The sequence below is a fragment of the Hoplias malabaricus genome, chromosome 5 (assembly GCF_029633855.1).
Source record: "Hoplias malabaricus isolate fHopMal1 chromosome 5, fHopMal1.hap1, whole genome shotgun sequence".
NCBI classification, from domain to species: Eukaryota; Metazoa; Chordata; class Actinopteri; order Characiformes; family Erythrinidae; genus Hoplias; species Hoplias malabaricus.
Window position 1 is genome coordinate 12,710,352 of NC_089804.1, and position 25,783 is coordinate 12,736,134.

At 43.5% G+C, this 25,783-nt stretch overlaps 37 non-coding genes and 11 pseudogenes across 37 annotated transcripts; all 48 read left to right on the plus strand.

The window, feature by feature from the left end:
- The first annotated feature begins 471 nt into the window (after positions 1-471).
- LOC136698522 (5S ribosomal RNA) lies at positions 472-590 on the plus strand (annotated as a pseudogene).
- A 7,692-nt stretch (positions 591-8,282) lies between these two features.
- LOC136698997 (5S ribosomal RNA) lies at positions 8,283-8,401 on the plus strand. The gene has a single exon (XR_010803558.1). It is a non-coding gene; the product is annotated as a 5S ribosomal RNA (ribosomal RNA).
- Positions 8,402-8,606: 205 nt separating this feature from the next.
- On the plus strand, positions 8,607-8,725 carry LOC136698249 (5S ribosomal RNA). The gene has a single exon (XR_010803015.1). It is a non-coding gene; the product is annotated as a 5S ribosomal RNA (ribosomal RNA).
- Positions 8,726-8,944: 219 nt separating this feature from the next.
- On the plus strand, positions 8,945-9,063 carry LOC136698353 (5S ribosomal RNA; annotated as a pseudogene).
- Positions 9,064-9,270: 207 nt separating this feature from the next.
- On the plus strand, positions 9,271-9,389 carry LOC136698427 (5S ribosomal RNA; annotated as a pseudogene).
- Positions 9,390-9,609: 220 nt separating this feature from the next.
- Positions 9,610-9,728, plus strand: LOC136698261 (5S ribosomal RNA). Its single transcript, XR_010803026.1, has one exon. It is a non-coding gene; the product is annotated as a 5S ribosomal RNA (ribosomal RNA).
- A 206-nt stretch (positions 9,729-9,934) lies between these two features.
- Positions 9,935-10,053, plus strand: LOC136698273 (5S ribosomal RNA). Its single transcript, XR_010803037.1, has one exon. It is a non-coding gene; the product is annotated as a 5S ribosomal RNA (ribosomal RNA).
- A 219-nt stretch (positions 10,054-10,272) lies between these two features.
- LOC136698354 (5S ribosomal RNA) lies at positions 10,273-10,391 on the plus strand (annotated as a pseudogene).
- Positions 10,392-10,598: 207 nt separating this feature from the next.
- On the plus strand, positions 10,599-10,717 carry LOC136698285 (5S ribosomal RNA). The gene has a single exon (XR_010803048.1). It is a non-coding gene; the product is annotated as a 5S ribosomal RNA (ribosomal RNA).
- Positions 10,718-10,937: 220 nt separating this feature from the next.
- Positions 10,938-11,056, plus strand: LOC136698296 (5S ribosomal RNA). Its single transcript, XR_010803059.1, has one exon. It is a non-coding gene; the product is annotated as a 5S ribosomal RNA (ribosomal RNA).
- Positions 11,057-11,262: 206 nt separating this feature from the next.
- On the plus strand, positions 11,263-11,381 carry LOC136698309 (5S ribosomal RNA). The gene has a single exon (XR_010803073.1). It is a non-coding gene; the product is annotated as a 5S ribosomal RNA (ribosomal RNA).
- Positions 11,382-11,600: 219 nt separating this feature from the next.
- On the plus strand, positions 11,601-11,719 carry LOC136698356 (5S ribosomal RNA; annotated as a pseudogene).
- Positions 11,720-11,926: 207 nt separating this feature from the next.
- On the plus strand, positions 11,927-12,045 carry LOC136698321 (5S ribosomal RNA). The gene has a single exon (XR_010803085.1). It is a non-coding gene; the product is annotated as a 5S ribosomal RNA (ribosomal RNA).
- A 220-nt stretch (positions 12,046-12,265) lies between these two features.
- Positions 12,266-12,384, plus strand: LOC136698332 (5S ribosomal RNA). The gene has a single exon (XR_010803096.1). It is a non-coding gene; the product is annotated as a 5S ribosomal RNA (ribosomal RNA).
- A 206-nt stretch (positions 12,385-12,590) lies between these two features.
- LOC136698344 (5S ribosomal RNA) lies at positions 12,591-12,709 on the plus strand. Its single transcript, XR_010803100.1, has one exon. It is a non-coding gene; the product is annotated as a 5S ribosomal RNA (ribosomal RNA).
- A 222-nt stretch (positions 12,710-12,931) lies between these two features.
- LOC136698355 (5S ribosomal RNA) lies at positions 12,932-13,050 on the plus strand. The gene has a single exon (XR_010803101.1). It is a non-coding gene; the product is annotated as a 5S ribosomal RNA (ribosomal RNA).
- A 219-nt stretch (positions 13,051-13,269) lies between these two features.
- Positions 13,270-13,388, plus strand: LOC136698357 (5S ribosomal RNA; annotated as a pseudogene).
- A 207-nt stretch (positions 13,389-13,595) lies between these two features.
- Positions 13,596-13,714, plus strand: LOC136698367 (5S ribosomal RNA). Its single transcript, XR_010803102.1, has one exon. It is a non-coding gene; the product is annotated as a 5S ribosomal RNA (ribosomal RNA).
- A 220-nt stretch (positions 13,715-13,934) lies between these two features.
- On the plus strand, positions 13,935-14,053 carry LOC136698380 (5S ribosomal RNA). Its single transcript, XR_010803103.1, has one exon. It is a non-coding gene; the product is annotated as a 5S ribosomal RNA (ribosomal RNA).
- Positions 14,054-14,259: 206 nt separating this feature from the next.
- Positions 14,260-14,378, plus strand: LOC136698392 (5S ribosomal RNA). Its single transcript, XR_010803105.1, has one exon. It is a non-coding gene; the product is annotated as a 5S ribosomal RNA (ribosomal RNA).
- Positions 14,379-14,599: 221 nt separating this feature from the next.
- On the plus strand, positions 14,600-14,718 carry LOC136698927 (5S ribosomal RNA). Its single transcript, XR_010803491.1, has one exon. It is a non-coding gene; the product is annotated as a 5S ribosomal RNA (ribosomal RNA).
- A 206-nt stretch (positions 14,719-14,924) lies between these two features.
- On the plus strand, positions 14,925-15,043 carry LOC136698403 (5S ribosomal RNA). The gene has a single exon (XR_010803106.1). It is a non-coding gene; the product is annotated as a 5S ribosomal RNA (ribosomal RNA).
- A 219-nt stretch (positions 15,044-15,262) lies between these two features.
- On the plus strand, positions 15,263-15,381 carry LOC136698358 (5S ribosomal RNA; annotated as a pseudogene).
- A 208-nt stretch (positions 15,382-15,589) lies between these two features.
- LOC136698414 (5S ribosomal RNA) lies at positions 15,590-15,708 on the plus strand. Its single transcript, XR_010803107.1, has one exon. It is a non-coding gene; the product is annotated as a 5S ribosomal RNA (ribosomal RNA).
- Positions 15,709-15,928: 220 nt separating this feature from the next.
- On the plus strand, positions 15,929-16,047 carry LOC136698426 (5S ribosomal RNA). Its single transcript, XR_010803109.1, has one exon. It is a non-coding gene; the product is annotated as a 5S ribosomal RNA (ribosomal RNA).
- A 206-nt stretch (positions 16,048-16,253) lies between these two features.
- Positions 16,254-16,372, plus strand: LOC136698438 (5S ribosomal RNA). Its single transcript, XR_010803110.1, has one exon. It is a non-coding gene; the product is annotated as a 5S ribosomal RNA (ribosomal RNA).
- Positions 16,373-16,593: 221 nt separating this feature from the next.
- On the plus strand, positions 16,594-16,712 carry LOC136698928 (5S ribosomal RNA). The gene has a single exon (XR_010803492.1). It is a non-coding gene; the product is annotated as a 5S ribosomal RNA (ribosomal RNA).
- Positions 16,713-16,918: 206 nt separating this feature from the next.
- Positions 16,919-17,037, plus strand: LOC136698449 (5S ribosomal RNA). The gene has a single exon (XR_010803111.1). It is a non-coding gene; the product is annotated as a 5S ribosomal RNA (ribosomal RNA).
- A 220-nt stretch (positions 17,038-17,257) lies between these two features.
- Positions 17,258-17,376, plus strand: LOC136698461 (5S ribosomal RNA). The gene has a single exon (XR_010803112.1). It is a non-coding gene; the product is annotated as a 5S ribosomal RNA (ribosomal RNA).
- A 221-nt stretch (positions 17,377-17,597) lies between these two features.
- Positions 17,598-17,716, plus strand: LOC136698472 (5S ribosomal RNA). Its single transcript, XR_010803113.1, has one exon. It is a non-coding gene; the product is annotated as a 5S ribosomal RNA (ribosomal RNA).
- A 206-nt stretch (positions 17,717-17,922) lies between these two features.
- On the plus strand, positions 17,923-18,041 carry LOC136698484 (5S ribosomal RNA). The gene has a single exon (XR_010803114.1). It is a non-coding gene; the product is annotated as a 5S ribosomal RNA (ribosomal RNA).
- A 220-nt stretch (positions 18,042-18,261) lies between these two features.
- LOC136698929 (5S ribosomal RNA) lies at positions 18,262-18,380 on the plus strand. The gene has a single exon (XR_010803493.1). It is a non-coding gene; the product is annotated as a 5S ribosomal RNA (ribosomal RNA).
- A 206-nt stretch (positions 18,381-18,586) lies between these two features.
- On the plus strand, positions 18,587-18,705 carry LOC136698496 (5S ribosomal RNA). The gene has a single exon (XR_010803115.1). It is a non-coding gene; the product is annotated as a 5S ribosomal RNA (ribosomal RNA).
- A 206-nt stretch (positions 18,706-18,911) lies between these two features.
- On the plus strand, positions 18,912-19,030 carry LOC136698507 (5S ribosomal RNA). The gene has a single exon (XR_010803116.1). It is a non-coding gene; the product is annotated as a 5S ribosomal RNA (ribosomal RNA).
- A 2,309-nt stretch (positions 19,031-21,339) lies between these two features.
- On the plus strand, positions 21,340-21,458 carry LOC136698518 (5S ribosomal RNA). Its single transcript, XR_010803117.1, has one exon. It is a non-coding gene; the product is annotated as a 5S ribosomal RNA (ribosomal RNA).
- Positions 21,459-21,678: 220 nt separating this feature from the next.
- On the plus strand, positions 21,679-21,797 carry LOC136698530 (5S ribosomal RNA). The gene has a single exon (XR_010803118.1). It is a non-coding gene; the product is annotated as a 5S ribosomal RNA (ribosomal RNA).
- A 220-nt stretch (positions 21,798-22,017) lies between these two features.
- On the plus strand, positions 22,018-22,136 carry LOC136698543 (5S ribosomal RNA). The gene has a single exon (XR_010803120.1). It is a non-coding gene; the product is annotated as a 5S ribosomal RNA (ribosomal RNA).
- Positions 22,137-22,342: 206 nt separating this feature from the next.
- On the plus strand, positions 22,343-22,461 carry LOC136698930 (5S ribosomal RNA). Its single transcript, XR_010803494.1, has one exon. It is a non-coding gene; the product is annotated as a 5S ribosomal RNA (ribosomal RNA).
- Positions 22,462-22,667: 206 nt separating this feature from the next.
- Positions 22,668-22,786, plus strand: LOC136698551 (5S ribosomal RNA). The gene has a single exon (XR_010803127.1). It is a non-coding gene; the product is annotated as a 5S ribosomal RNA (ribosomal RNA).
- Positions 22,787-23,005: 219 nt separating this feature from the next.
- LOC136698350 (5S ribosomal RNA) lies at positions 23,006-23,124 on the plus strand (annotated as a pseudogene).
- A 206-nt stretch (positions 23,125-23,330) lies between these two features.
- Positions 23,331-23,449, plus strand: LOC136698510 (5S ribosomal RNA; annotated as a pseudogene).
- A 220-nt stretch (positions 23,450-23,669) lies between these two features.
- LOC136698559 (5S ribosomal RNA) lies at positions 23,670-23,788 on the plus strand. The gene has a single exon (XR_010803135.1). It is a non-coding gene; the product is annotated as a 5S ribosomal RNA (ribosomal RNA).
- Positions 23,789-24,009: 221 nt separating this feature from the next.
- On the plus strand, positions 24,010-24,128 carry LOC136698276 (5S ribosomal RNA). The gene has a single exon (XR_010803040.1). It is a non-coding gene; the product is annotated as a 5S ribosomal RNA (ribosomal RNA).
- Positions 24,129-24,333: 205 nt separating this feature from the next.
- LOC136698561 (5S ribosomal RNA) lies at positions 24,334-24,452 on the plus strand. The gene has a single exon (XR_010803136.1). It is a non-coding gene; the product is annotated as a 5S ribosomal RNA (ribosomal RNA).
- Positions 24,453-24,658: 206 nt separating this feature from the next.
- LOC136698562 (5S ribosomal RNA) lies at positions 24,659-24,777 on the plus strand. Its single transcript, XR_010803137.1, has one exon. It is a non-coding gene; the product is annotated as a 5S ribosomal RNA (ribosomal RNA).
- Positions 24,778-24,997: 220 nt separating this feature from the next.
- LOC136698351 (5S ribosomal RNA) lies at positions 24,998-25,116 on the plus strand (annotated as a pseudogene).
- Positions 25,117-25,322: 206 nt separating this feature from the next.
- On the plus strand, positions 25,323-25,441 carry LOC136698511 (5S ribosomal RNA; annotated as a pseudogene).
- Positions 25,442-25,661: 220 nt separating this feature from the next.
- LOC136698563 (5S ribosomal RNA) lies at positions 25,662-25,780 on the plus strand. Its single transcript, XR_010803138.1, has one exon. It is a non-coding gene; the product is annotated as a 5S ribosomal RNA (ribosomal RNA).
- The last annotated feature ends 3 nt before the right edge of the window (positions 25,781-25,783 follow it).

The window sequence follows — 25,783 nt, forward strand, 5'->3', positions numbered from 1 at the left end:
ATTTGATGAAATAATAAAAACAGGTAGAAGGTAAATACTAGATTTTGTGGAAAATATTTTATTATTTAAGCCTGAGGTTGTCTAACTAAGTAGGAGCTCAATCTGTTGCCAAGTTGTTGTGTAGAGAAGTCATAAGCAAGTGGAGATTTCCAGATCAAATATCCTCAGATAATGGGAAAGAGTTTGTGGATAAAACAGTGAAATTAATTTTGCAAAAATTAATCCAGCTCCGGGTGATTGTCTGGGAATACTAGGTGCTGTAAGCTTTTTAGCTTAAGCTCCTATTATAAAGACAGTAGCCACAGTCATTTAAACACAAGAGAAGAAGAAAACTTAAAAAAAAAAAACGAACTGGAAAGCCAATCATTTTCATTTGAGGTTTCAGGCGGTCTACAGTTTACAGGCAGCTCTAAAACAAGTATTACTCTTAGAAGAGTATTTAGAAATAGTCTTCTACAGCCAGCAGTGATCGCTTACGGCCATACCACTCCTTGAAAGCCCGATCTCGTCTGATCTCGGAAGCGAAGCAGAGTTGGGCGTAGTTAGTACTTGGATGGGAGACTACCTGGGAATACTAGGTGCTGTATGCTTAAGCTCCTATTATAAAGACAGTAGCCACAGTCATTTAAACACAAGAGAAGAAGAAAACTTAAAAAAAACAAACAAACTGGAAAGCCAATCATTTTCATTTGAGGTGTCAGGTGGTCTACCGTTTACAGGCAGCTCTGAAACAAGTATTACTCTTAGAAGAGTATTTAGAAATAGTCTTCTACAGCCAGCAGTGATCGCTTACGGCCATACCACTCCTTGAAAGCACGACGCGCATGTGCGGCGTTTTTCTAGGAGCAGGTGCAAACGACGGCGAAAAGTTTGTTAAAAATAAGAGTTTATAGAGATTTTTTGTTGTAGTTTTCGACGGTTTTGTTTGGTTAAAAGGTTTTTTGATTTATTGGTGTGGTTTTTGTTAATAAAGAGCGGGTTTAGACCGCGTTTTTTGTTTTGTTCGCGCCGCGCACCTCTGTGTGAGTGAGGGCGCGGCGAAAAAATGAGGAAGGGGAAAGCAGGAGCCGTGTCGGCGGCGAAAGCTGGAGCCTCGGCGGTGGCGGACGCTAGAGTGGAGAGTGTGGCGAGTGTGAGAGCTGCGGCGATGAAGGGCGCGGGAGCCGTGACTGTGGCGGGAGAGAGAGCGGCGTCGTCGGCGTCGGAGAGGGAGAAGGAGAAGGCAGAGAGAGAGGTGGAGAGATCGGCGGGAGAAAGAGGAGCGGGGCGCGGGAGTAAAGCGGCGGAGAAAGAGAGGAGAAGGGAGGAAAGTGAAAGAAAGGAGAGAGGAATGGAGGTGAGGAGAGGAGAGTGGTGTGAAAGCGGCGACGGTCGCTAGAGGAGAAAAAATGACGGAGGATGTGGATGTGTCTAGTGACGACGGAATGGTGTATGTTGAGTGCGAGGATGAATATATTGAAGATGACTTAATTGATTTTGGGAATGACAGTTTGGAGGAAGAGGAACAAGAGGAAGAGAGAGAATATTTGTTGGGGATGATAAGTAAATCTGTGAGGTTTGCAGGGGAGATGTCGGAAGCCTGCACAAGAGCTGGACAGAGGAAGGGGACATCAGGGGGGGAAGGTGAAGAGGAGCGTCTGCGGGAGAAGAGTAGGGCCAAGGACATTATTAAAGAGACGGTGGTTCGGGCTCCGGCTCAGGCTCCTGAACTCTATAAGGAAAAGGACTGTGGCAAATAACATCTCTGCTGCAGCACCGGGTCGTGAACTCCTCCTGGGGCAGGGCTCTAGGAAGCCTGTGTTGGGGGGGAGCGTCCTGGGCGTTGCAGCTGCAGCAAAAGCAAAATGCAAGTCGAACCCCAGGTCTGAGAATCAGCCGGGGGTTTTGAATAATAAACTTGTGTCTGTGTCTTCCTGTGCAGATACTGCCACCCTGACGGCTGGAGCTGCCTCTTCTGCAAGGCATGAGAAAGCAGCGATGAAGATGGGCCCACAGGCACATTCGGAAGCGGTACGGTTGGGGAAGACGGTGGTGCAGGCTTCCAGCAACCGGAGGGAAACAGTGGCGGGTACATCAGTCGGGGCTCAAGGAGGTGGAGAGCACACAGAGGGAGGTGGCACACGGCCTGGAGAGACCGTGGATCCTGGCTCTGAGGAGGAGAGGAGGGCAATGTTACGGAGGGCAGCAGCGGCAGCACGAGAGGCGGCCATGGCTGGACCCTCCGGAGTTGCAGACAGGCGAGGAGGAACATTGAGGCCAGAGTCAGGGCCACGGTTCACACGTGAGGCAACGGTCGCACTGGAGGTCGCGGACCCGAAAACGGTGTCCCCGATTGACATAATAAGGGCTGTTGAGGGTTTGCTGGGAGCGGGGAGTCTGTTGGTACTCCGCCCCAAGAAGTTGGGAGAGTTCGAGCTGACGCTGGACTCGGAGGCCTCTGCGGAGAAACTTGAGGATGGTCTCGAGATTGGGGACATTGTGTAGACCGATTATATGGTGTCCTTTTTACATCTGCCAGCCTATATATCCGATGAGGACATAATGGCGAAGCTGAGGGTATGGGGCGTGATGATCTTAAGGCCGATCCAAAGACGGTTCTTTCCGGGAACGACGGTAGCGGACGGGACGAGGTATGTGAAGGTGAGATTTCCGCCAAGTCTTCCATCCCTACCGTATAGCGTCAGGTTTGAGACTCTGGAGGGGCCGCAGTACTTCAGGGTGCTCCACGACCGTCAGCAGAAGCTGTGTCGCCAGTGTATGAGACCGGGCCACGTAATGAGGCAGTGCCCCGACTTCGTGTGCCGGGAGTGTGGTGAACAGGGGCACTTTGCCAGGGAGTGTAAGGCGGCAAAGTGCCCAGACTGCCGAAGAGCACCGATAGGTTGCGTGTGCGTGGGCCAGCCTGAGCAGCCGCAACAACATGCCATGAGGGAGAGGCAGCCGGCAGACAGGGTGGAAAAGAGACAGAGGGAACAGGAGGAGGTGGAAAGGGAGGTAGAGGAGGAAGTCCCGGCCAAAAGGGGCCCAGAAGCGGAGGGCAGAGAGGAGCAGACAGTGTGTGGACTAGCGAACGGACCACAGACGGAGACTGAGACGGAGACTGACAAGGTGGTGTACGGACAGGACGAACAGTGGTCCCCTCTGGCAATGTCATGGGGGGAACAAATGGACGTGGACCAGGACAGTGAAAGGACTGACCCAGACGTGACTAACCAGGGGCCGTCGTCTGAACCCGAGGAGGAGGCTCGAGGGGCTGTGGAGGACTCGGGTTCGAAGAACACAACCCAGGGGCGGCGGGCCCTGAGACCTCGACCTAACCTGGCAAGGGCTAGGGAGAGGAGAGACGTTGGACAAAAAGGGGGGGAGGGGATGGACGGTATGCGGTTGCACAAAATCATCACAGGGGGTAAGACTGATAATATTACTGGTTTTGTATAAATATAATAATAGATGAATTATTGTGTATGTGTCTTAGTGTAATGATATATAGAAACAATGATATAAGTGGGGGGGATAGAGATCTGTCTTTTTCAAGATGGCCCTAAATTTAGTTTCTTTTAATGCCAGGGGCCTTACGTCCCTGGGGAAATTACGGCGCGTTTTGGCCATGTTGGAAAAGGCAGATCTCATATGCTTACAAGAAACGGAATGGGGGGGAGTGCATGAGGATATAGTTAAAAGGGAATGGGATGGGGAGGTGTTTGTGAGTGCAAGTCAGGGAGGTTTGGGGAGTGGGGTTGCCATTCTTGCTCGGAGGGGTGCGTATGAGCGAGCAAGAATGGTCTTCCTATTAAATATGGGGAAATGTATAGGGGTGGAATGTGGTTTGTGTAATTTAGTTTTTTTGTTGGTGTGATTGCAGATCAGAAGGAGAAGGCGACTTTCTTCCAGGCCCTCAGCCAGAAGCTGCGGGGATGGAAGAGGGTGCTCGTTGTGGGGGATTTTAATACTGTGCAGGGGATGCGCTTCGGGTCGGACGTGGGCAGAGACGCACTCCAGGCCATGATGCGAGACAAGGATCTCATGGACGTGTGGAGAGAAAGGAATGAGGGTGAGAGTCTTCTCCCGAAAACAGTGGGTGGAAGGCTCTCTCAAACAAAGCCGTTTAGATCTGGCACTCTGCAAGAGGAGATGGAGTCACATGGTAACATCTGTGAAATACGTGGACACATCTGTGAGTGACCATTCCGTTCTCTCCATAGTCATGGCAACATCGGAGGTTGAGAGGGGGCCTGGGGTGTGGGCTCTGAACACGTCCTTCCTTGAGGACCCACTTTATAGGTTGGCAGTGGGGGACATCATCCGAGGTCAGGTCGGCTCTCCCCTTTATTATGATGAGGTAAGGGTATGGTGGGATAATATAAAATATGATATTAAAATATATTCAAGAAAATATGGAGGTATGATGAAGTATTGGAGGGAGGGGGAGGAAAGAAAGGTAAGAAGGGAATTAGTGAAATTGAGGGCGGGAGGAGAGGTAGAATGGGATAAAATAATATTATTAGAACATAAATTAGAAATGATAGAGGAGAAGAAGTGGAGAGGAGCATGGGTAAGGAGTAGGGCACAGAGGGAGATAGAGGGCGAGAGATGTACTGCCTTCTTTTTCAATTTAGAGAAGAGAAGGCAGTCATCTGCAGCACTGGGGGAGGTAAGGAGGAGTGATGGGGGACAGGTAAGGGGTATAAATAATATATTAAAAGAGGTGGAGGGGTATTATGAAAATATGTTTAAGAGTAGAGGGTGTAATGCTAGTGAGGTAGAGTATATGTTGGGCCATGTCTCTGCGGCGGTGCCGCAGGACTGCCTGGAGGTGTGTGATGAGATCATCTCTGAGGATGAGGTACGGGAGGCCATCTCGGCCGTGAGGACTGGAAAGAGTCCGGGGTGGGATGGGCTCCTGTCTGAGTTGTACAAAGCCTTTAGTAATATCCTAGTGCCAATTTTGGCGGCTTTGTACAACTCCATCTTCAGGGATGGGGAGATGTGTCCCTCAATGAAGTTGGGGTTGGTGCGGATGGTGTATAAGAAGGGGGACAGGGCCTCTCTTAACAATTACAGGCCCATCACCCTTTTGAATTCAGATTATAAGATTTTGACCAGGAGATTAATGTATACCCTGCCGCATATTGTCCGCACCACGCAGGCGTATGCGGTGCCGGGGAGGGACGTGCTGGACACTGTCTTAAGCATTCGCCACATCACTGAGCTCCTGCAAAAGGGGGGCTCAGAAGGCTACATGTTGAGCCTTGATGTGGAGAAGGCTTTCGACAGTGTTGAGCACGGCTATCTGCGGGGGGTCCTGGGGGCCTTTGGGTTCGGATCCGCTTTTAGAAAGTGGATTGACATACTCTACACGGGGGTACACTGTAAGATCAAGTGTAATGGCTTCCTCACTCAGGCCATCGGGGTGTGCAGGTCGGTCAGGCAGGGGTGCCCCCTGTCGGCTGCTCTGTTCACCCTGGTGGTCGAGCCCCTGGGTTTGGCGGTGATGGTGTGTAGGGGAATCGAGGGGGTACCGAGAGGCGACGGTTGCACCTTTAGCAAGGTGTTTCAGTACGCCGACGACACGACCATGATCGTGAGGAACGCACAGAGTGTTGTTGCAGTTCTGGAGCTCATGGGTCGTTTTGGTACAGCATCAGGGGCTTGGATTAACACCACCAAATCCAAGCTACTACGTTTAGGATCCGCTCCCTCCTTGGATGGCATGGTCACAGTCAAGGAGGTGGAGGATCATGTCCGTATCTTGGGCGTAAACGTAGGAAGGGACAGCGTCAGGGCGGATCAGCTGAGGTGGGAGGAAGTGCTCGGGGAGATGGACAGAAGGTTGCGCTTCTGGAAGACAAGGGCCCTCTTCTTGAGGTGGAGAGTGTTGGTTCTCAACGCTCTCTTCCTCTTGAAGTTGTGGTATGTCTTGGCGGTCCTGCCGATGCCTGTGTGGGTGTACGGCAGACTGAAGGCAAGTGTCAACGCTTTCCTGTGGGACGGAAAGACCCCACGGGTGGCGTATGACACTGTCATTGGGCCGTTGGAGGAAGGGGGACTGGGACTGCTGGCTCCCTTGGCCCGGATGAATGCGCTGAGGGTGAAGGTGGTCCGGAGGTTCCTGGACCAGTCTGTCGATGCAACTTGGAAGGACGTCATGCGGGAGCACCTCAATGGGGTGGGGGGGTTTGGCCTGGGCACGAGCGCTCTTTGGATGGTTCCGAGGGCCTCGTGGCTGCGGGACATTCCTCCCTTCTTCGGAGAGGTGTTCCTGGCATGGGGTGAGTTCCTGCCCAGACTGGTCTGGGAACCTGGAGGGAGGAGGGAAGTTTTGGACCAGCCGGTCTTCCAGAACCCGGCGGTCCGGTGGGCTGGACGGATGCTGTGCTACCCGCTATGGTTGAGTGTGGGGCTGCGCCAGTTGCGTGACTTTCTGTATGAAGTCGTACCGGGTTTTCTCCCATTGCAGGTGGTGATCGATGCTGTCCATGAAGTTGACGAAGGGGTGCCGGTGGCCACACTGCGCAGGCAGTACGAGTTTCTCATCGCTGTGCTGCCTGGGCAGTGGAGGGCTGAGGCAGGACGGGGAGGAAGACATGGAGATCCGGTCGGCCAGACGAAGGTCCTCTTTTCAGAGGGACTGGAGTTTGGCCAGACCACGTTAAAGGATCTCTATGTCTTTTTCAGGAGCATCGCCTTCGTCAAGCCAAAGATGGGCCCTTATTGGAGCTCGCTGTATGGCTCTGACGTGGCTGAGCGGTTGTGGAAGTGTCGGGGGCTGAAGGGTGCCCCGGCCTCTCGGGAACAACTCGATTTCCTGATTCGGCATCACGCGATCTTCACCGAGCGCCTGATCCGGGGAGAGGGGGAGGCCACGTGTAGGGTGTGTCAGCAGGACGATGAGGGTGTAGTACATCTCTTCGTCGCCTGCCCGGGCCTCGGGGGTCTCTTGGGACGCCTCCGGGGGCTGCTGCGCCTGCTGTTGGGACGGACTGTGTGGCAGGACCTTTTGGGGGTGATGGGCTGGGAGGCCCTGGTCCTCTTTGGGACGCAGGGGAGGGTCACGTCTCCCCACATCTACACCGTCGAGCTCATGCTGTCCGAAGCCAGATGGGCAGCATGGGCTCGAAGGAACAGAGTACGTTCTGTGGGCGGGCCGGCTGAGGCATGGCCCATATTTAAAAGCAATGTGACTAAAAGGGTAAGGACTCTGTGGGATTACTGCAGTCTGGGTCGGCAGGGGTATGACTTCCTCGGGCTCTTCGGAGGGGATAACCCATGCGTGGGTGTCTCTGAAGGAGAGCTCGTCGTCGACCTGGACTGTAGGGATCCCACATGAGTGAATACAGTTAATAAAAAGGTACAAAAGTGTATATTTTGTGGTGTGTATGTGTATGAATATAGATATGTATGTGTGTGTGTGTATGTGTATGCATGTATGTATGTGTATATATATGTGTATGTATATATATGTATATATGTGTGTGTGTGTGTGTATGTGTGTATATGTATATAGATATATATAGATATGGATATATAAAGGTATATGTGAAGGTATGTATAGGGAGGGTGGTATTGGGAGAATTGGGTTTGTTCAGTGGGAATGGTTTGGGAGTACTTTTCTGTTTTTATGGGATGGGAGTGGGTGGGCTGTCTGATTTTAATTTGGAGTTTATGTTGGAGTGGAGTGTGTTCCTTTGTGTCTTTTGGTATACCTGTGTTTGTTTTTCTGGGGTTTTTGTTGGTTTCTGTGAATGTAATTTTGTGGATTGATGGAGGTACTCTGGAGTTTGATGATTTCAGTGTTTGTTGACTTTTGATTTTGCGATATTTATTAATGGGGTTTTTTCGGAGGTTGGATGGTTTCTGTTTATTGTGAATTCTGTGGTTTGATTTAATTGATGATGTGTTAATGAAAATTTTTGTTTTGATGGATTTTGTGTATGTTTGATTTTCTGTTTTTGTTGATTATTGATGGATTAATAAAGAGAAAAAAAGCGAAGAAGAGTTGGGCCTAGTTAGTACTTGGATGGGAGACTGCCTGGGAATACTAGGTGCTGTAAGCTTTTTAGCTTAAGCTTCTATTATAAAGACAGTAACCACAGTCATTTAAACACAAGAGAAGAAGAAAACTTAAAAAAAAAAAAACAACAACAAAAAAAAAAACAAACAAACTGGAAAGCCAATCATTTTCATTTGAGGTGTCAGGTGGTCTACCGTTTACAGGCAGCTCTAAAACAAGTATTACTCTTAGAAGAGTATATAGAAATAGTCTTCTACAGCCAGCAGTGATCGCTTACGGCCATACCACTCCTTGAAAGCCCGATCTCGTCTGATCTCGGAAGCGAAGAAGAGTTGGGCCTAGTTAGTACTTGGATGGGAGACTGCCTGGGAATACTAGGTGCTGTAAGCTTTTTAGCTTAAGCTTCTATTATAAAGGCAGTAACCACAGTCATTTAAACACAAGAGAAGAAGAAAACTTAAGAAAAAAAAACGAACTGGAAAGCCAATCATTTTCATTTGAGGTGTCAGGTGGTCTACCGTTTACAGGCAGCTCTAAAACAAGTATTACTCTTAGAAGAGTATATAGAAATAGTCTTCTACAGCCAGCTGTGATCGCTTACGGCCATACCACTCCTTGAAAGCCCGATCCCGTCTGATCTCGGAAGCGAAGAAGAGTTGGGCCTAGTTAGTACTTGGATGGGAGACTGCCTGGGAATACTAGGTGCTGTAAGCTTTTTAGCTTAAGTTTCTATTATAAAGGCAGTAACCAAAGTCATTTAAACACAAGAGAAGAAGAAAACTTAAAAAAAAACAACAAAAAAAAAAAAACGAACTGGAAAGCCAATCATTTTCATTTGAGGTGTCAGGTGGTCTACCGTTTACAGGCAGCTCTAAAACAAGTATTACTCTTAGAAGAGTATATAGAAATAGTCTTCTACAGCCAGCAGTGATCGCTTACGGCCATACCACTCCTTGAAAGCCCGATCCCGTCTGATCTCGGAAGCGAAGAAGAGTTTGGCCTAGTTAGTACTTGGATGGGAGACTGCCTGGGAATACTAGGTGCTGTAAGCTTTTTAGCTTAAGCTTCTATTATAAAGACAGTAACCACAGTCATTTAACACAAGAGAAGAAGAAAACTACAAAAAAAAAAAAAACGAACTGGAAAGCCAATCATTTTCATTTGAGGTGTCAGGTGGTCTACCGTTTACAGGCAGCTCTAAAACAAGTATTACTCTTAGAAGAGTATATAGAAATAGTCGTCTACAGCCAGCAGTAATCGCTTACGGCCATACCACTCCTTGAAAGCCCGATCCCGTCTGATCTCGGAAGCGAAGAAGAGTTCGGCCTAGTTAGTACTTGGATGGGAGACTGCCTGGGAATACTAGGTGCTGTAAGCTTTTTAGCTTAAGTTTCTATTATAAAGGCAGTAACCACAGTCATTTAAACACAAGAGAAGAAGAAAACTTAAAAAAAAAAAACAACAAAAAAAAAAACGAACTGGAAAGCCAATCATTTTCATTTGAGGTGTCAGGTGGTCTACCGTTTACAGGCAGATCTAAAACAAGTATTACTCTTAGAAGAGTATATAGAAATAGTCTTCTACAGCCAGCTGTGATCGCTTACGGCCATACCACTCCTTGAAAGCCCGATCCCGTCTGATCTCGGAAGCGAAGAAGAGTTGGGCCTAGTTAGTACTTGGATGGGAGACTGCCTGGGAATACTAGGTGCTGTAAGCTTTTTAGCTTAAGTTTCTATTATAAAGGCAGTAACCACAGTCATTTAAACACAAGAGAAGAAGAAAACTACAAAAAAAAAAAACGAACTGGAAAGCCAATCATTTTCATTTGAGGTGTCAGGTGGTCTACCGTTTACAGGCAGCTCTAAAACAAGTATTACTCTTAGAAGAGTATATAGAAATAGTCTTCTACAGCCAGCTGTGATCGCTTACGGCCATACCACTCCTTGAAAGCCCGATCCCGTCTGATCTCGGAAGCGAAGAAGAGTTGGGCCTAGTTAGTACTTGGATGGGAGACTGCCTGGGAATACTAGGTGCTGTAAGCTTTTTAGCTTAAGTTTCTATTATAAAGGCAGTAACCAAAGTCATTTAAACACAAGAGAAGAAGAAAACTTAAAAAAAAACAACAAAAAAAAAAAAACGAACTGGAAAGCCAATCATTTTCATTTGAGGTGTCAGGTGGTCTACCGTTTACAGGCAGCTCTAAAACAAGTATTACTCTTAGAAGAGTATATAGAAATAGTCTTCTACAGCCAGCAGTGATCGCTTACGGCCATACCACTCCTTGAAAGCCCGATCCCGTCTGATCTCGGAAGCGAAGAAGAGTTTGGCCTAGTTAGTACTTGGATGGGAGACTGCCTGGGAATACTAGGTGCTGTAAGCTTTTTAGCTTAAGCTTCTATTATAAAGACAGTAACCACAGTCATTTAACACAAGAGAAGAAGAAAACTACAAAAAAAAAAAAAACGAACTGGAAAGCCAATCATTTTCATTTGAGGTGTCAGGTGGTCTACCGTTTACAGGCAGCTCTAAAACAAGTATTACTCTTAGAAGAGTATATAGAAATAGTCGTCTACAGCCAGCAGTAATCGCTTACGGCCATACCACTCCTTGAAAGCCCGATCCCGTCTGATCTCGGAAGCGAAGAAGAGTTGGGCCTAGTTAGTACTTGGATGGGAGACTGCCTGGGAATACTAGGTGCTGTAAGCTTTTTAGCTTAAGTTTCTATTATAAAGGCAGTAACCACAGTCATTTAAACACAAGAGAAGAAGAAAACTTAAAAAAAAAAAACAACAAAAAAAAAAACGAACTGGAAAGCCAATCATTTTCATTTGAGGTGTCAGGTGGTCTACCGTTTACAGGCAGATCTAAAACAAGTATTACTCTTAGAAGAGTATATAGAAATAGTCTTCTACAGCCAGCTGTGATCGCTTACGGCCATACCACTCCTTGAAAGCCCGATCCCGTCTGATCTCGGAAGCGAAGAAGAGTTGGGCCTAGTTAGTACTTGGATGGGAGACTGCCTGGGAATACTAGGTGCTGTAAGCTTTTTAGCTTAAGTTTCTATTATAAAGGCAGTAACCACAGTCATTTAAACACAAGAGAAGAAGAAAACTACAAAAAAAAAAAACGAACTGGAAAGCCAATCATTTTCATTTGAGGTGTCAGGTGGTCTACCGTTTACAGGCAGATCTAAAACAAGTATTACTCTTAGAAGAGTATATAGAAATAGTCTTCTACAGCCAGCTGTGATCGCTTACGGCCATACCACTCCTTGAAAGCCCGATCCCGTCTGATCTCGGAAGCGAAGAAGAGTTGGGCCTAGTTAGTACTTGGATGGGAGACTGCCTGGGAATACTAGGTGCTGTAAGCTTTTTAGCTTAAGTTTCTATTATAAAGGCAGTAACCAAAGTCATTTAAACACAAGAGAAGAAGAAAACTTAAAAAAAAACAACAAAAAAAAAAAAACGAACTGGAAAGCCAATCATTTTCATTTGAGGTGTCAGGTGGTCTACCGTTTACAGGCAGCTCTAAAACAAGTATTACTCTTAGAAGAGTATATAGAAATAGTCTTCTACAGCCAGCAGTGATCGCTTACGGCCATACCACTCCTTGAAAGCCCGATCCCGTCTGATCTCGGAAGCGAAGAAGAGTTTGGCCTAGTTAGTACTTGGATGGGAGACTGCCTGGGAATACTAGGTGCTGTAAGCTTTTTAGCTTAAGCTTCTATTATAAAGACAGTAACCACAGTCATTTAACACAAGAGAAGAAGAAAACTACAAAAAAAAAAAAAACGAACTGGAAAGCCAATCATTTTCATTTGAGGTGTCAGGTGGTCTACCGTTTACAGGCAGCTCTAAAACAAGTATTACTCTTAGAAGAGTATATAGAAATAGTCGTCTACAGCCAGCAGTAATCGCTTACGGCCATACCACTCCTTGAAAGCCCGATCCCGTCTGATCTCGGAAGCGAAGAAGAGTTGGGCCTAGTTAGTACTTGGATGGGAGACTGCCTGGGAATACTAGGTGCTGTAAGCTTTTTAGCTTAAGTTTCTATTATAAAGGCAGTAACCACAGTCATTTAAACACAAGAGAAGAAGAAAACTTAAAAAAAAAAAACAACAAAAAAAAAAACGAACTGGAAAGCCAATCATTTTCATTTGAGGTGTCAGGTGGTCTACCGTTTACAGGCAGATCTAAAACAAGTATTACTCTTAGAAGAGTATATAGAAATAGTCTTCTACAGCCAGCTGTGATCGCTTACGGCCATACCACTCCTTGAAAGCCCGATCCCGTCTGATCTCGGAAGCGAAGAAGAGTTGGGCCTAGTTAGTACTTGGATGGGAGACTGCCTGGGAATACTAGGTGCTGTAAGCTTTTTAGCTTAAGTTTCTATTATAAAGGCAGTAACCACAGTCATTTAAACACAAGAGAAGAAGAAAACTACAAAAAAAAAAAACGAACTGGAAAGCCAATCATTTTCATTTGAGGTGTCAGGTGGTCTACCGTTTACAGGCAGATCTAAAACAAGTATTACTCTTAGAAGAGTATATAGAAATAGTCTTCTACAGCCAGCTGTGATCGCTTACGGCCATACCACTCCTTGAAAGCCCGATCCCGTCTGATCTCGGAAGCGAAGAAGAGTTGGGCCTAGTTAGTACTTGGATGGGAGACTGCCTGGGAATACTAGGTGCTGTAAGCTTTTTAGCTTAAGCTTCTATTATAAAGGCAGTAACCACAGTCATTTAAACACAAGAGAAGAAGAAAACTTAAGAAAAAAAAAACAACAACAAAAAAAAACGAACTGGAAAGCCAATCATTTTCATTTGAGGTGTCAGGTGGTCTACCGTTTACAGGCAGCTCTAAAACAAGTATTACTCTTAGAAGAGTATATAGAAATAGTCTTCTACAGCCAGCTGTGATCGCTTACGGCCATACCACTCCTTGAAAGCCCGATCCCGTCTGATCTCGGAAGCGAAGAAGAGTTGGGCCTAGTTAGTACTTGGATGGGAGACTGCCTGGGAATACTAGGTGCTGTAAGCTTTTTAGCTTAAGTTTCTATTATAAAGGCAGTAACCAAAGTCATTTAAACACAAGAGAAGAAGAAAACTTAAAAAAAAACAACAAAAAAAAAAAAACGAACTGGAAAGCCAATCATTTTCATTTGAGGTGTCAGGTGGTCTACCGTTTACAGGCAGCTCTAAAACAAGTATTACTCTTAGAAGAGTATATAGAAATAGTCTTCTACAGCCAGCAGTGATCGCTTACGGCCATACCACTCCTTGAAAGCCCGATCCCGTCTGATCTCGGAAGCGAAGAAGAGTTTGGCCTAGTTAGTACTTGGATGGGAGACTGCCTGGGAATACTAGGTGCTGTAAGCTTTTTAGCTTAAGCTTCTATTATAAAGACAGTAACCACAGTCATTTAACACAAGAGAAGAAGAAAACTACAAAAAAAAAAAAAACGAACTGGAAAGCCAATCATTTTCATTTGAGGTGTCAGGTGGTCTACCGTTTACAGGCAGCTCTAAAACAAGTATTACTCTTAGAAGAGTATATAGAAATAGTCGTCTACAGCCAGCAGTAATCGCTTACGGCCATACCACTCCTTGAAAGCCCGATCCCGTCTGATCTCGGAAGCGAAGAAGAGTTGGGCCTAGTTAGTACTTGGATGGGAGACTGCCTGGGAATACTAGGTGCTGTAAGCTTTTTAGCTTAAGTTTCTATTATAAAGGCAGTAACCACAGTCATTTAAACACAAGAGAAGAAGAAAACTTAAAAAAAAAAAACAACAAAAAAAAAAACGAACTGGAAAGCCAATCATTTTCATTTGAGGTGTCAGGTGGTCTACCGTTTACAGGCAGATCTAAAACAAGTATTACTCTTAGAAGAGTATATAGAAATAGTCTTCTACAGCCAGCTGTGATCGCTTACGGCCATACCACTCCTTGAAAGCCCGATCCCGTCTGATCTCGGAAGCGAAGAAGAGTTGGGCCTAGTTAGTACTTGGATGGGAGACTGCCTGGGAATACTAGGTGCTGTAAGCTTTTTAGCTTAAGTTTCTATTATAAAGGCAGTAACCACAGTCATTTAAACACAAGAGAAGAAGAAAACTACAAAAAAAAAAAACGAACTGGAAAGCCAATCATTTTCATTTGAGGTGTCAGGTGGTCTACCGTTTACAGGCAGATCTAAAACAAGTATTACTCTTAGAAGAGTATATAGAAATAGTCTTCTACAGCCAGCTGTGATCGCTTACGGCCATACCACTCCTTGAAAGCCCGATCCCGTCTGATCTCGGAAGCGAAGAAGAGTTGGGCCTAGTTAGTACTTGGATGGGAGACTGCCTGGGAATACTAGGTGCTGTAAGCTTTTTAGCTTAAGTTTCTATTATAAAGGCAGTAACCACAGTCATTTAAACACAAGAGAAGAAGAAAACTTAAAAAAAAAAAAAAACAAAAAAAAAAAACGAACTGGAAAGCCAATCATTTTCATTTGAGGTGTCAGGTGGTCTACCGTTTACAGGCAGATCTAAAACAAGTATTACTCTTAGAAGAGTATATAGAAATAGTCTTCTACAGCCAGCAGTGATCGCTTATGGCCATACCACTCCTTGAAAGCCCGATCCCGTCTGATCTCGGAAGCGAAGAAGAGTTGGGCCTAGTTAGTACTTGGATGGGAGACTGCCTGGGAATACTAGGTGCTGTAAGCTTTTTAGCTTAAGTTTCTATTATAAAGGCAGTAACCACAGTCATTTAAACACAAGAGAAGAAGAAAACTACAAAAAAAAAAAACGAACTGGAAAGCCAATCATTTTCATTTGAGGTGTCAGGTGGTCTACCGTTTACAGGCAGATCTAAAACAAGTATTACTCTTAGAAGAGTATATAGAAATAGTCTTCTACAGCCAGCAATGATCGCTTACGGCCATACCACTCCTTGAAAGCCCGATCCCGTCTGATCTCGGAAGCGAAGAAGAGTTGGGCCTAGTTAGTACTTGGATGGGAGACTGCCTGGGAATACTAGGTGCTGTAAGCTTTTTAGCTTAAGTTTCTATTATAAAGGCAGTAACCAAAGTCATTTAAACACAAGAGAAGAAGAAAACTTAAAAAAAAACAACAAAAAAAAAAAAACGAACTGGAAAGCCAATCATTTTCATTTGAGGTGTCAGGTGGTCTACCGTTTACAGGCAGCTCTAAAACAAGTATTACTCTTAGAAGAGTATATAGAAATAGTCTTCTACAGCCAGCAGTGATCGCTTACGGCCATACCACTCCTTGAAAGCCCGATCCCGTCTGATCTCGGAAGCGAAGAAGAGTTTGGCCTAGTTAGTACTTGGATGGGAGACTGCCTGGGAATACTAGGTGCTGTAAGCTTTTTAGCTTAAGCTTCTATTATAAAGACAGTAACCACAGTCATTTAACACAAGAGAAGAAGAAAACTACAAAAAAAAAAAAAAACGAACTGGAAAGCCAATCATTTTCATTTGAGGTGTCAGGTGGTCTACCGTTTACAGGCAGCTCTAAAACAAGTATTACTCTTAGAAGAGTATATAGAAATAGTCGTCTACAGCCAGCAGTAATCGCTTACGGCCATACCACTCCTTGAAAGCCCGATCCCGTCTGATCTCGGAAGCGAAGAAGAGTTGGGCCTAGTTAGTACTTGGATGGGAGACTGCCTGGGAATACTAGGTGCTGTAAGCTTTTTAGCTTAAGTTTCTATTATAAAGGCAGTAACCACAGTCATTTAAACACAAGAGAAGAAGAAAACTTAAAAAAAAAAAACAACAAAAAAAAAAACGAACTGGAAAGCCAATCATTTTCATTTGAGGTGTCAGGTGGTCTACCGTTTACAGGCAGATCTAAAACAAGTATTACTCTTAGAAGAGTATATAGAAATAGTCTTCTACAGCCAGCTGTGATCGCTTACGGCCATACCACTCCTTGAAAGCCCGATCCCGTCTGATCTCGGAAGCGAAGAAGAGTTGGGCCTAGTTAGTACTTGGATGGGAGACTGCCTGGGAATACTAGGTGCTGTAAGCTTTTTAGCTTAAGTTTCTATTATAAAGGCAGTAACCACAGTCATTTAAACACAAGAGAAGAAGAAAACTACAAAAAAAAAAAACGAACTGGAAAGCCAATCATTTTCATTTGAGGTGTCAGGTGGTCTACCGTTTACAGGCAGATCTAAAACAAGTATTACTCTTAGAAGAGTATATAGAAATAGTCTTCTACAGCCAGCTGTGATCGCTTACGGCCATACCACTCCTTGAAAGCCCGATCCCGTCTGATCTCGGAAGCGAAGAAGAGTTGGGCCTAGTTAGTACTTGGATGGGAGACTGCCTGGGAATACTAGGTGCTGTAAGCTTTTTAGCTTAAGTTTCTATTATAAAGGCAGTAACCACAGTCATTTAAACACAAGAGAAGAAGAAAACTTAAAAAAAAAAAAAAACAAAAAAAAAAAACGAACTGGAAAGCCAATCATTTTCATTTGAGGTGTCAGGTGGTCTACCGTTTACAGGCAGATCTAAAACAAGTATTACTCTTAGAAGAGTATATAGAAATAGTCTTCTACAGCCAGCAGTGATCGCTTATGGCCATACCACTCCTTGAAAGCCCGATCCCGTCTGATCTCGGAAGCGAAGAAGAGTTGGGCCTAGTTAGTACTTGGATGGGAGACTGCCTGGGAATACTAGGTGCTGTAAGCTTTTTAGCTTAAGTTTCTATTATAAAGGCAGTAACCACAGTCATTTAAACACAAGAGAAGAAGAAAACTACAAAAAAAAAAAACGAACTGGAAAGCCAATCATTTTCATTTGAGGTGTCAGGTGGTCTACCGTTTACAGGCAGATCTAAAACAAGTATTACTCTTAGAAGAGTATATAGAAATAGTCTTCTACAGCCAGCAATGATCGCTTACGGCCATACCACTCCTTGAAAGCCCGATCCCGTCTGATCTCGGAAGCGAAGAAGAGTTGGGCCTAGTTAGTACTTGGATGGGAGACTGCCTGGGAATACTAGGTGCTGTAAGCTTTTTAGCTTAAGTTTCTATTATAAAGGCAGTAACCACAGTCATTTAAACACAAGAGAAGAAGAAAACTTAAAAAAAAAAACAACAAAAAAAAAAAACGAACTGGAAAGCCAATCATTTTCATTTGAGGTGTCAGGTGGTCTACCGTTTACAGGCAGATCTAAAACAAGTATTACTCTTAGAAGAGTATATAGAAATAGTCTTCTACAGCCAGCTGTGATCGCTTACGGCCATACCACTCCTTGAAAGCCCGATCCCGTCTGATCTCGGAAGCGAAGAAGAGTTGGGCCTAGTTAGTACTTGGATGGGAGACTGCCTGGGAATACTAGGTGCTGTAAGCTTTTTAGCTTAAGCTTCTATTATAAAGGCAGTAACCACAGTCATTTAAACACAAGAGAAGAAGAAAACTTAAAAAAAAAAAACAACAAAAAAAAAAAACGAACTGGAAAGCCAATCATTTTCATTTGAGGTGTCAGGTGGTCTACCGTTTACAGGCAGATCTAAAACAAGTATTACTCTTAGAAGAGTATATAGAAATAGTCTTCTACAGCCAGCTGTGATCGCTTACGGCCATACCACTCCTTGAAAGCCCGATCCCGTCTGATCTCGGAAGCGAAGAAGAGTTGGGCCTAGTTAGTACTTGGATGGGAGACTGCCTGGGAATACTAGGTGCTGTAAGCTTTTTAGCTTAAGTTTCTATTATAAAGGCAGTAACCACAGTCATTTAAACACAAGAGAAGAAGAAAACTACAAAAAAAAAAAACGAACTGGAAAGCCAATCATTTTCATTTGAGGTGTCAGGTGGTCTACCGTTTACAGGCAGATCTAAAACAAGTATTACTCTTAGAAGAGTATATAGAAATAGTCTTCTACAGCCAGCTGTGATCGCTTACGGCCATACCACTCCTTGAAAGCCCGATCCCGTCTGATCTCGGAAGCGAAGAAGAGTTGGGCCTAGTTAGTACTTGGATGGGAGACTGCCTGGGAATACTAGGTGCTGTAAGCTTTTTAGCTTAAGTTTCTATTATAAAGACAGTAACCACAGTCATTTAAACACAAGAGAAGAAGAAAACTTAAAAAAAAAAAAAAAAAAAAAAAAAAACGAACTGGAAAGCCAATCATTTTCATTTGAGGTGTCAGGTGGTCTACCGTTTACAGGCAGATCTAAAACAAGTATTACTCTTAGAAGAGTATATAGAAATAGTCTTCTACAGCCAGCAGTGATCGCTTATGGCCATACCACTCCTTGAAAGCCCGATCCCGTCTGATCTCGGAAGCGAAGAAGAGTTGGGCCTAGTTAGTACTTGGATGGGAGACTGCCTGGGAATACTAGGTGCTGTAAGCTTTTTAGCTTAAGTTTCTATTATAAAGGCAGTAACCACAGTCATTTAAACACAAGAGAAGAAGAAAACTACAAAAAAAAAAAACGAACTGGAAAGCCAATCATTTTCATTTGAGGTGTCAGGTGGTCTACCGTTTACAGGCAGATCTAAAACAAGTATTACTCTTAGAAGAGTATATAGAAATAGTCTTCTACAGCCAGCAGTGATCGCTTACGGCCATACCACTCCTTGAAAGCCCGATCCCGTCTGATCTCGGAAGCGAAGAAGAGTTGGGCCTAGTTAGTACTTGGATGGGAGACTGCCTGGGAATACTAGGTGCTGTAAGCTTTTTAGCTTAAGCTTCTATTATAAAGACAGTAACCACAGTCATTTAACACAAGAGAAGAAGAAAACTACAAAAAAAAAAAAACGAACTGGAAAGCCAATCATTTTCATTTGAGGTGTCAGGTGGTCTACCGTTTACAGGCAGATCTAAAACAAGTATTACTCTTAGAAGAGTATATAGAAATAGTCTTCTACAGCCAGCTGTGATCGCTTACGGCCATACCACTCCTTGAAAGCCCGATCCCGTCTGATCTCGGAAGCGAAGAAGAGTTGGGCCTAGTTAGTACTTGGATGGGAGACTGCCTGGGAATACTAGGTGCTGTAAGCTTTTTAGCTTAACCCTTTGAGGTCGGCTATGCCGCCGGCGGGATAAAATTGAAATTCCACATAAACACGTATATAACTCTGCGAGATTTTATCCTAAAAAAAAATACAACATACCTCGGAAACCTTGAAGGGTCTACTTTCCAACTATATATAGGATGAAACGATATATATATTTATATTCTTGTGAGAGAAGCGTAAACAACAACCGGCACATTTTTGAGGCACAAGCTTTTTTGTTCCGCCCATAGACGCGTTCTGCCATTCATATGTTAACACTATGGTAATTCGGCAGCTACTAGTGGAGGATCATTGGCTGATAATTTGCATGAAAACGCCCAAACACAGAGCCACATGTCGCGGAATTGTTTACGTGGAGCTTCGTCATGTCGCACTCACGGGAGCTGGAGCCACTGCGGAGGAGAGCTTTGTTCTGGAAAATGAAGAGGATTTCAGCTCATCTGACGAAAGCGGGGAGGACAGTGACGAAGAAAGATTTATTTTGAGATGCGGATTGATCCGAAGGAGGATTTTTGTGATAGGTAAGTGAAATATTTCCTTTCAAATGAAACAAACCCACGCTTCGCGCTCACTGTGTACACTCCGCGAATTCCGGATAAATTAAAATAAAGAATAAATTAAATAAGTATTACTTTGTATATGAAAGCATAAATGAATGTAAAAAAAAACCTGCTGTTGTGTAAACGGGACATTCAAGTGTAGCCTGTTGCTAATCTGAGTGTGCATGCTGAGAGTGCTAACATTAGCATGCGAGGCTCCAGTACCATAAGTGTGGCTTATGGCTGTAAATGTTTAGCCTAGTGTGTTAATGTCATGTGTAAATGGCCTGTGTGAATGTAATAGTGTCATCCTATGTAGCTTGTTATGCTATATACTGCTATACATAGGTCATATGTAAGTACTGTATTTGAAATACAAGAAATTATTAGTTGTAGTGACTGTTGGCATGTATAGCTAATCTTTGTAACTGCTCAGAAGACAGTTGCTCACATTTCTTATTATTTTTCTTTCAGAAATGTGGAAAATACTCCACCTCCAAGCAAAGACGACGGCGTCAACCAAGTCTGCAACCACCAACGTGTAAACACATGGTCCTTCCACATCTGCTCTGTAAGTTTAGCATTTTGCAGTACACAACTCAGCACAAAACTTTGAAGTGGTACAGAAAACTGTTTCTTCACTTCTTGGACATTGCTGCTACCAATGCCTACATTCTCCACAACAACTTATGCAACAGGACAGCCTGACCCACAAGGCATTCATGGAAGAGCTTGTTGAACAGCTGTGTGCTATGCAAAAACCCCATGGAAGTGTGAACAGTGTGATGTCTACCTTTGCATGCAGCCAGACAGAAACTGTTTTAGAGACTGGCATCTTTTGTTGAACTGACTCATACATATATACACACACAAGGATATACAGTATGACTATCTTTAGTATATTATCACTATGTTTACATGTGAACACATTTTCCATTTATTTTAATTCATGCCAGTTATTTATTTTTTTGTTTTTATTGCTTGTTTAGTTCTCTTTTTTTGAAATAAACTGTGATAAACTCTGCCTCTGGTCTCTTCTCTTTTGACAGCTGTGGCAGTGACAGCTAATGGGCCATTCATTAGGCAGTGGGGTGGGGACCTCGCACCTCGGTTTTCGCACCTATCTTCATACATATGCAACGTAGGAGCCAGTGACTGAGAAAAACAGAGTGTCACCTCACATTTGTTATGTCCTAAGTATAAAATTACATACAATTTATGAAAAGTAGAATCAGCAGTGTGTTGCCAAGACCCGTGTTCACAAAGTTTTGACCTCAAAGGTCCCGGTGAGGAATGTTTAGAATGTGTTTTTTCACAGTATATCAGCACTTCTGAAAATAGGTTTTTGGAAAGTCTAAGTTTAGAGTAAATTTAATCAAAATGTAGATGTATGACACTCTTACTGATTCAACACTGTTGTTGCAGAGATAGTTCTGAAAAATGCATGTGTAACACTTTGAAATGATTTTTTCTCAGATGCGTACAATTTGTAAAACAATCAAGGCATGTCAGACTACACCAGGGTGTCTGAAAACCCCTCAGACTCCAGGGGGTTAAGTTTCTATTATAAAGGCAGTAACCACAGTCATTTAAACACAAGAGAAGAAGAAAACTACAAAAAAAAAAAAACGAACTGGAAAGCCAATCATTTTCATTTGAGGTGTCAGGTGGTCTACCGTTTACAGGCAGATCTAAAACAAGTATTACTCTTAGAAGAGTATATAGAAATAGTCTTCTACAGCCAGCAGTGATCGCTTACGGCCATACCACTCCTTGAAAGCCCGATCCCGTCTGATCTCGGAAGCGAAGAAGAGTTGGGCCTAGTTAGTACTTGGATGGGAGACTGCCTGGGAATACTAGGTGCTGTAAGCTTTTTAGCTTAAGTTTCTATTATAAAGGCAGTAACCACAGTCATTTAAACACAAGAGAACAAGAAAACTTAAAAAAAAAAACAACAAAAAAAAAAAACGAACTGGAAAGCCAATCATTTTCATTTGAGGTGTCAGGTGGTCTACCATTTACAGGCAGATCTAAAACAAGTATTACTCTTAGAAGAGTATATAGAAATAGTCTTCTACAGCCAGCTGTGATCGCTTACGGCCATACCACTCCTTGAAAGCCCGATCCCGTCTGATCTCGGAAGCGAAGAAGAGTTGGGCCTAGTTAGTACTTGGATGGGAGACTGCCTGGGAATACTAGGTGCTGTAAGCTTTTTAGCTTAAGTTTCTATTATAAAGGCAGTAACCACAGTCATTTAAACACAAGAGAAGAAGAAAACTTAAAAAAAAAAAACAACAAAAAAAAAAACGAACTGGAAAGCCAATCATTTTCATTTGAGGTGTCAGGTGGTCTACCGTTTACAGGCAGATCTAAAACAAGTATTACTCTTAGAAGAGTATATAGAAATAGTCTTCTACAGCCAGCAGTGATCGCTTACGGCCATACCACTCCTTGAAAGCCCGATCCCGTCTGATCTCGGAAGCGAAGAAGAGTTGGGCCTAGTTAGTACTTGGATGGGAGACTGCCTGGGAATACTAGGTGCTGTAAGCTTATTAGCTTAAGTTTCTATTATAAAGGCAGTAACCACAGTCATTTAAACACAAGAGAAGAAGAAAACTACAAAAAAAAAAAACGAACTGGAAAGCCAATCATTTTCATTTGAGGTGTCAGGTGGTCTACCGTTTACAGGCAGATCTAAAACAAGTATTACTCTTAGAAGAGTATATAGAAATAGTCTTCTACAGCCAGCAGTGATCGCTTATGGCCATACCACTCCTTGAAAGCCCGATCCCGTCTGATCTCGGAAGCGAAGAAGAGTTGGGCCTAGTTAGTACTTGGATGGGAGACTGCCTGGGAATACTAGGTGCTGTAAGCTTTTTAGCTTAAGTTTCTATTATAAAGGCAGTAACCACAGTCATTTAAACACAAGAGAAGAAGAAAACTACAAAAAAAAAAAACGAACTGGAAAGCCAATCATTTTCATTTGAGGTGTCAGGTGGTCTACCGTTTACAGGCAGATCTAAAACAAGTATTACTCTTAGAAGAGTATATAGAAATAGTCTTCTACAGCCAGCAGTGATCGCTTACGGCCATACCACTCCTTGAAAGCCCGATCCCGTCTGATCTCGGAAGCGAAGAAGAGTTGGGCCTAGTTAGTACTTGGATGGGAGACTGCCTGGGAATACTAGGTGCTGTAAGCTTTTTAGCTTAAGTTTCTATTATAAAGGCAGTAACCACAGTCATTTAAACACAAGAGAAGAAGAAAACTTAAAAAAAAAAACAACAAAAAAAAAAACGAACTGGAAAGCCAATCATTTTCATTTGAGGTGTCAGGTGGTCTACCGTTTACAGGCAGATCTAAAACAAGTATTACTCTTAGAAGAGTATATAGAAATAGTCTTCTACAGCCAGCTGTGATCGCTTACGGCCATACCACTCCTTGAAAGCCCAATCCCGTCTGATCTCGGAAGCGAAGAAGAGTTGGGCCTAGTTAGTACTTGGATGGGAGACTGCCTGGGAATACTAGGTGCTGTAAGCTTTTTAGCTTAAGTTTCTATTATAAAGGCAGTAACCACAGTCATTTAAACACAAGAGAAGAAGAAAACTACAAAAAAAAAAAACGAACTGGAAAGCCAATCATTTTCATTTGAGGTGTCAGGTGGTCTACCGTTTACAGGCAGATCTAAAACAAGTATTACTCTTAGAAGAGTATATAGAAATAGTCTTCTACAGCCAGCAGTGATCGCTTACGGCCATACCACTCCTTGAAAGCCCGATCCCGTCTCATCTCGGAAGCGAAGAAGAGTTGGGCCTAGTTAGTACTTGGATGGGAGACTGCCTGGGAATACTAGGTGCTGTAAGCTTTTTAGCTTAAGTTTCTATTATAAAGGCAGTAACCACAGTCATTTAAACACAAGAGAACAAGAAAACTTAAAAAAAAAAACAACAAAAAAAAAAAACGAACTGGAAAGCCAATCATTTTCATTTGAGGTGTCAGGTGGTCTACCGTTTACAGGCAGATCTAAAACAAGTATTACTCTTAGAAGAGTATATAGAAATAGTCTTCTACAGCCAGCTGTGATCGCTTACGGCCATACCACTCCTTGAAAGCCCGATCCCGTCTGATCTCGGAAGCGAAGAAGAGTTGGGCCTAGTTAGTACTTGGATGGGAGACTGCCTGGGAATACTAGGTGCTGTAAGCTTTTTAGCTTAAGTTTCTATTATAAAGGCAGTAACCACAGTCATTTAAACACAAGAGAAGAAGAAAACTTAAAAAAAAAAAACAACAAAAAAAAAAAACGAACTGGAAAGCCAATCATTTTCATTTGAGGTGTCAGGTGGTCTACCGTTTACAGGCAGATCTAAAACAAGTATTACTCTTAGAAGAGTATATAGAAATAGTCTTCTACAGCCAGCAGTGATCGCTTGTGGCCATACCACTCCTTGAAAGCCCGATCCCGTCTGATCTCGGAAGCGAAGAAGAGTTGGGCCTAGTTAGTACTTGGATGGGAGACTGCCTGGGAATACTAGGTGCTGTAAGCTTTTTAGCTTAAGTTTCTATTATAAAGGCAGTAACCACAGTCATTTAAACACAAGAGAAGAAGAAAACTACAAAAAAAAAAACGAACTGGAAAGCCAATCATTTTCATTTGAGTTGTCAGGTGGTCTACCGTTTACAGGCAGATCTAAAACAAGTATTACTCTTAGAAGAGTATATAGAAATAGTCTTCTACAGCCAGCAGTGATCGCTTACGGCCATACCACTCCTTGAAAGCCCGATCCCGTCTGATCTCGGAAGCGAAGAAGAGTTGGGCCTAGTTAGTACTTGGATGGGAGACTGCCTGGGAATACTAGGTGCTGTAAGCTTTTTAGCTTAAGTTACTATTATAAAGGCAGTAACCACAGTCATTTAAACACAAGAGAAGAAGAAAACTACAAAAAAAAAAAACGAACTGGAAAGCCAATCATTTTCATTTGAGGTGTCAGGTGGTCTACCGTTTACAGGCAGATCTAAAACAAGTATTACTCTTAGAAGAGTATATAGAAATAGTCTTCTACAGCCAGGAGTGATCGCTTACGGCCATACCACTCCTTGAAAGCCCGATCCCGTCTGATCTCGGAAGCGAAGAAGAGTTGGGCCTAGTTAGTACTTGGATGGGAGACTGCCTGGGAATACTAGGTGCTGTAAGCTTTTTAGCTTAAGTTTCTATTATAAAGGCAGTAACCACAGTCATTTAAACACAAGAGAAGAAGAAAACTTAAAAAAAAAAACAACAAAAAAAAAAAACGAACTGGAAAGCCAATCATTTTCATTTGAGGTGTCAGGTGGTCTACCGTTTACAGGCAGATCTAAAACAAGTATTACTCTTAGAAGAGTATATAGAAATAGTCTTCTACAGCCAGCTGTGATCGCTTACGGCCATACCACTCCTTGAAAGCCCAATCCCGTCTGATCTCGGAAGCGAAGAAGAGTTGGGCCTAGTTAGTACTTGGATGGGAGACTGCCTGGGAATACTAGGTGCTGTAAGCTTTTTAGCTTAAGTTTCTATTATAAAGGCAGTAACCACAGTCATTTAAACACAAGAGAAGAAGAAAACTACAAAAAAAAAAAACGAACTGGAAAGCCAATCATTTTCATTTGAGGTGTCAGGTGGTCTACCGTTTACAGGCAGATCTAAAACAAGTATTACTCTTAGAAGAGTATATAGAAATAGTCTTCTACAGCCAGCAGTGATCGCTTACGGCCATACCACTCCTTGAAAGCCCGATCCCGTCTCATCTCGGAAGCGAAGAAGAGTTGGGCCTAGTTAGTACTTGGATGGGAGACTGCCTGGGAATACTAGGTGCTGTAAGCTTTTTAGCTTAAGTTTCTATTATAAAGGCAGTAACCACAGTCATTTAAACACAAGAGAACAAGAAAACTTAAAAAAAAAAACAACAAAAAAAAAAAACGAACTGGAAAGCCAATCATTTTCATTTGAGGTGTCAGGTGGTCTACCGTTTACAGGCAGATCTAAAACAAGTATTACTCTTAGAAGAGTATATAGAAATAGTCTTCTACAGCCAGCTGTGATCGCTTACGGCCATACCACTCCTTGAAAGCCCGATCCCGTCTGATCTCGGAAGCGAAGAAGAGTTGGGCCTAGTTAGTACTTGGATGGGAGACTGCCTGGGAATACTAGGTGCTGTAAGCTTTT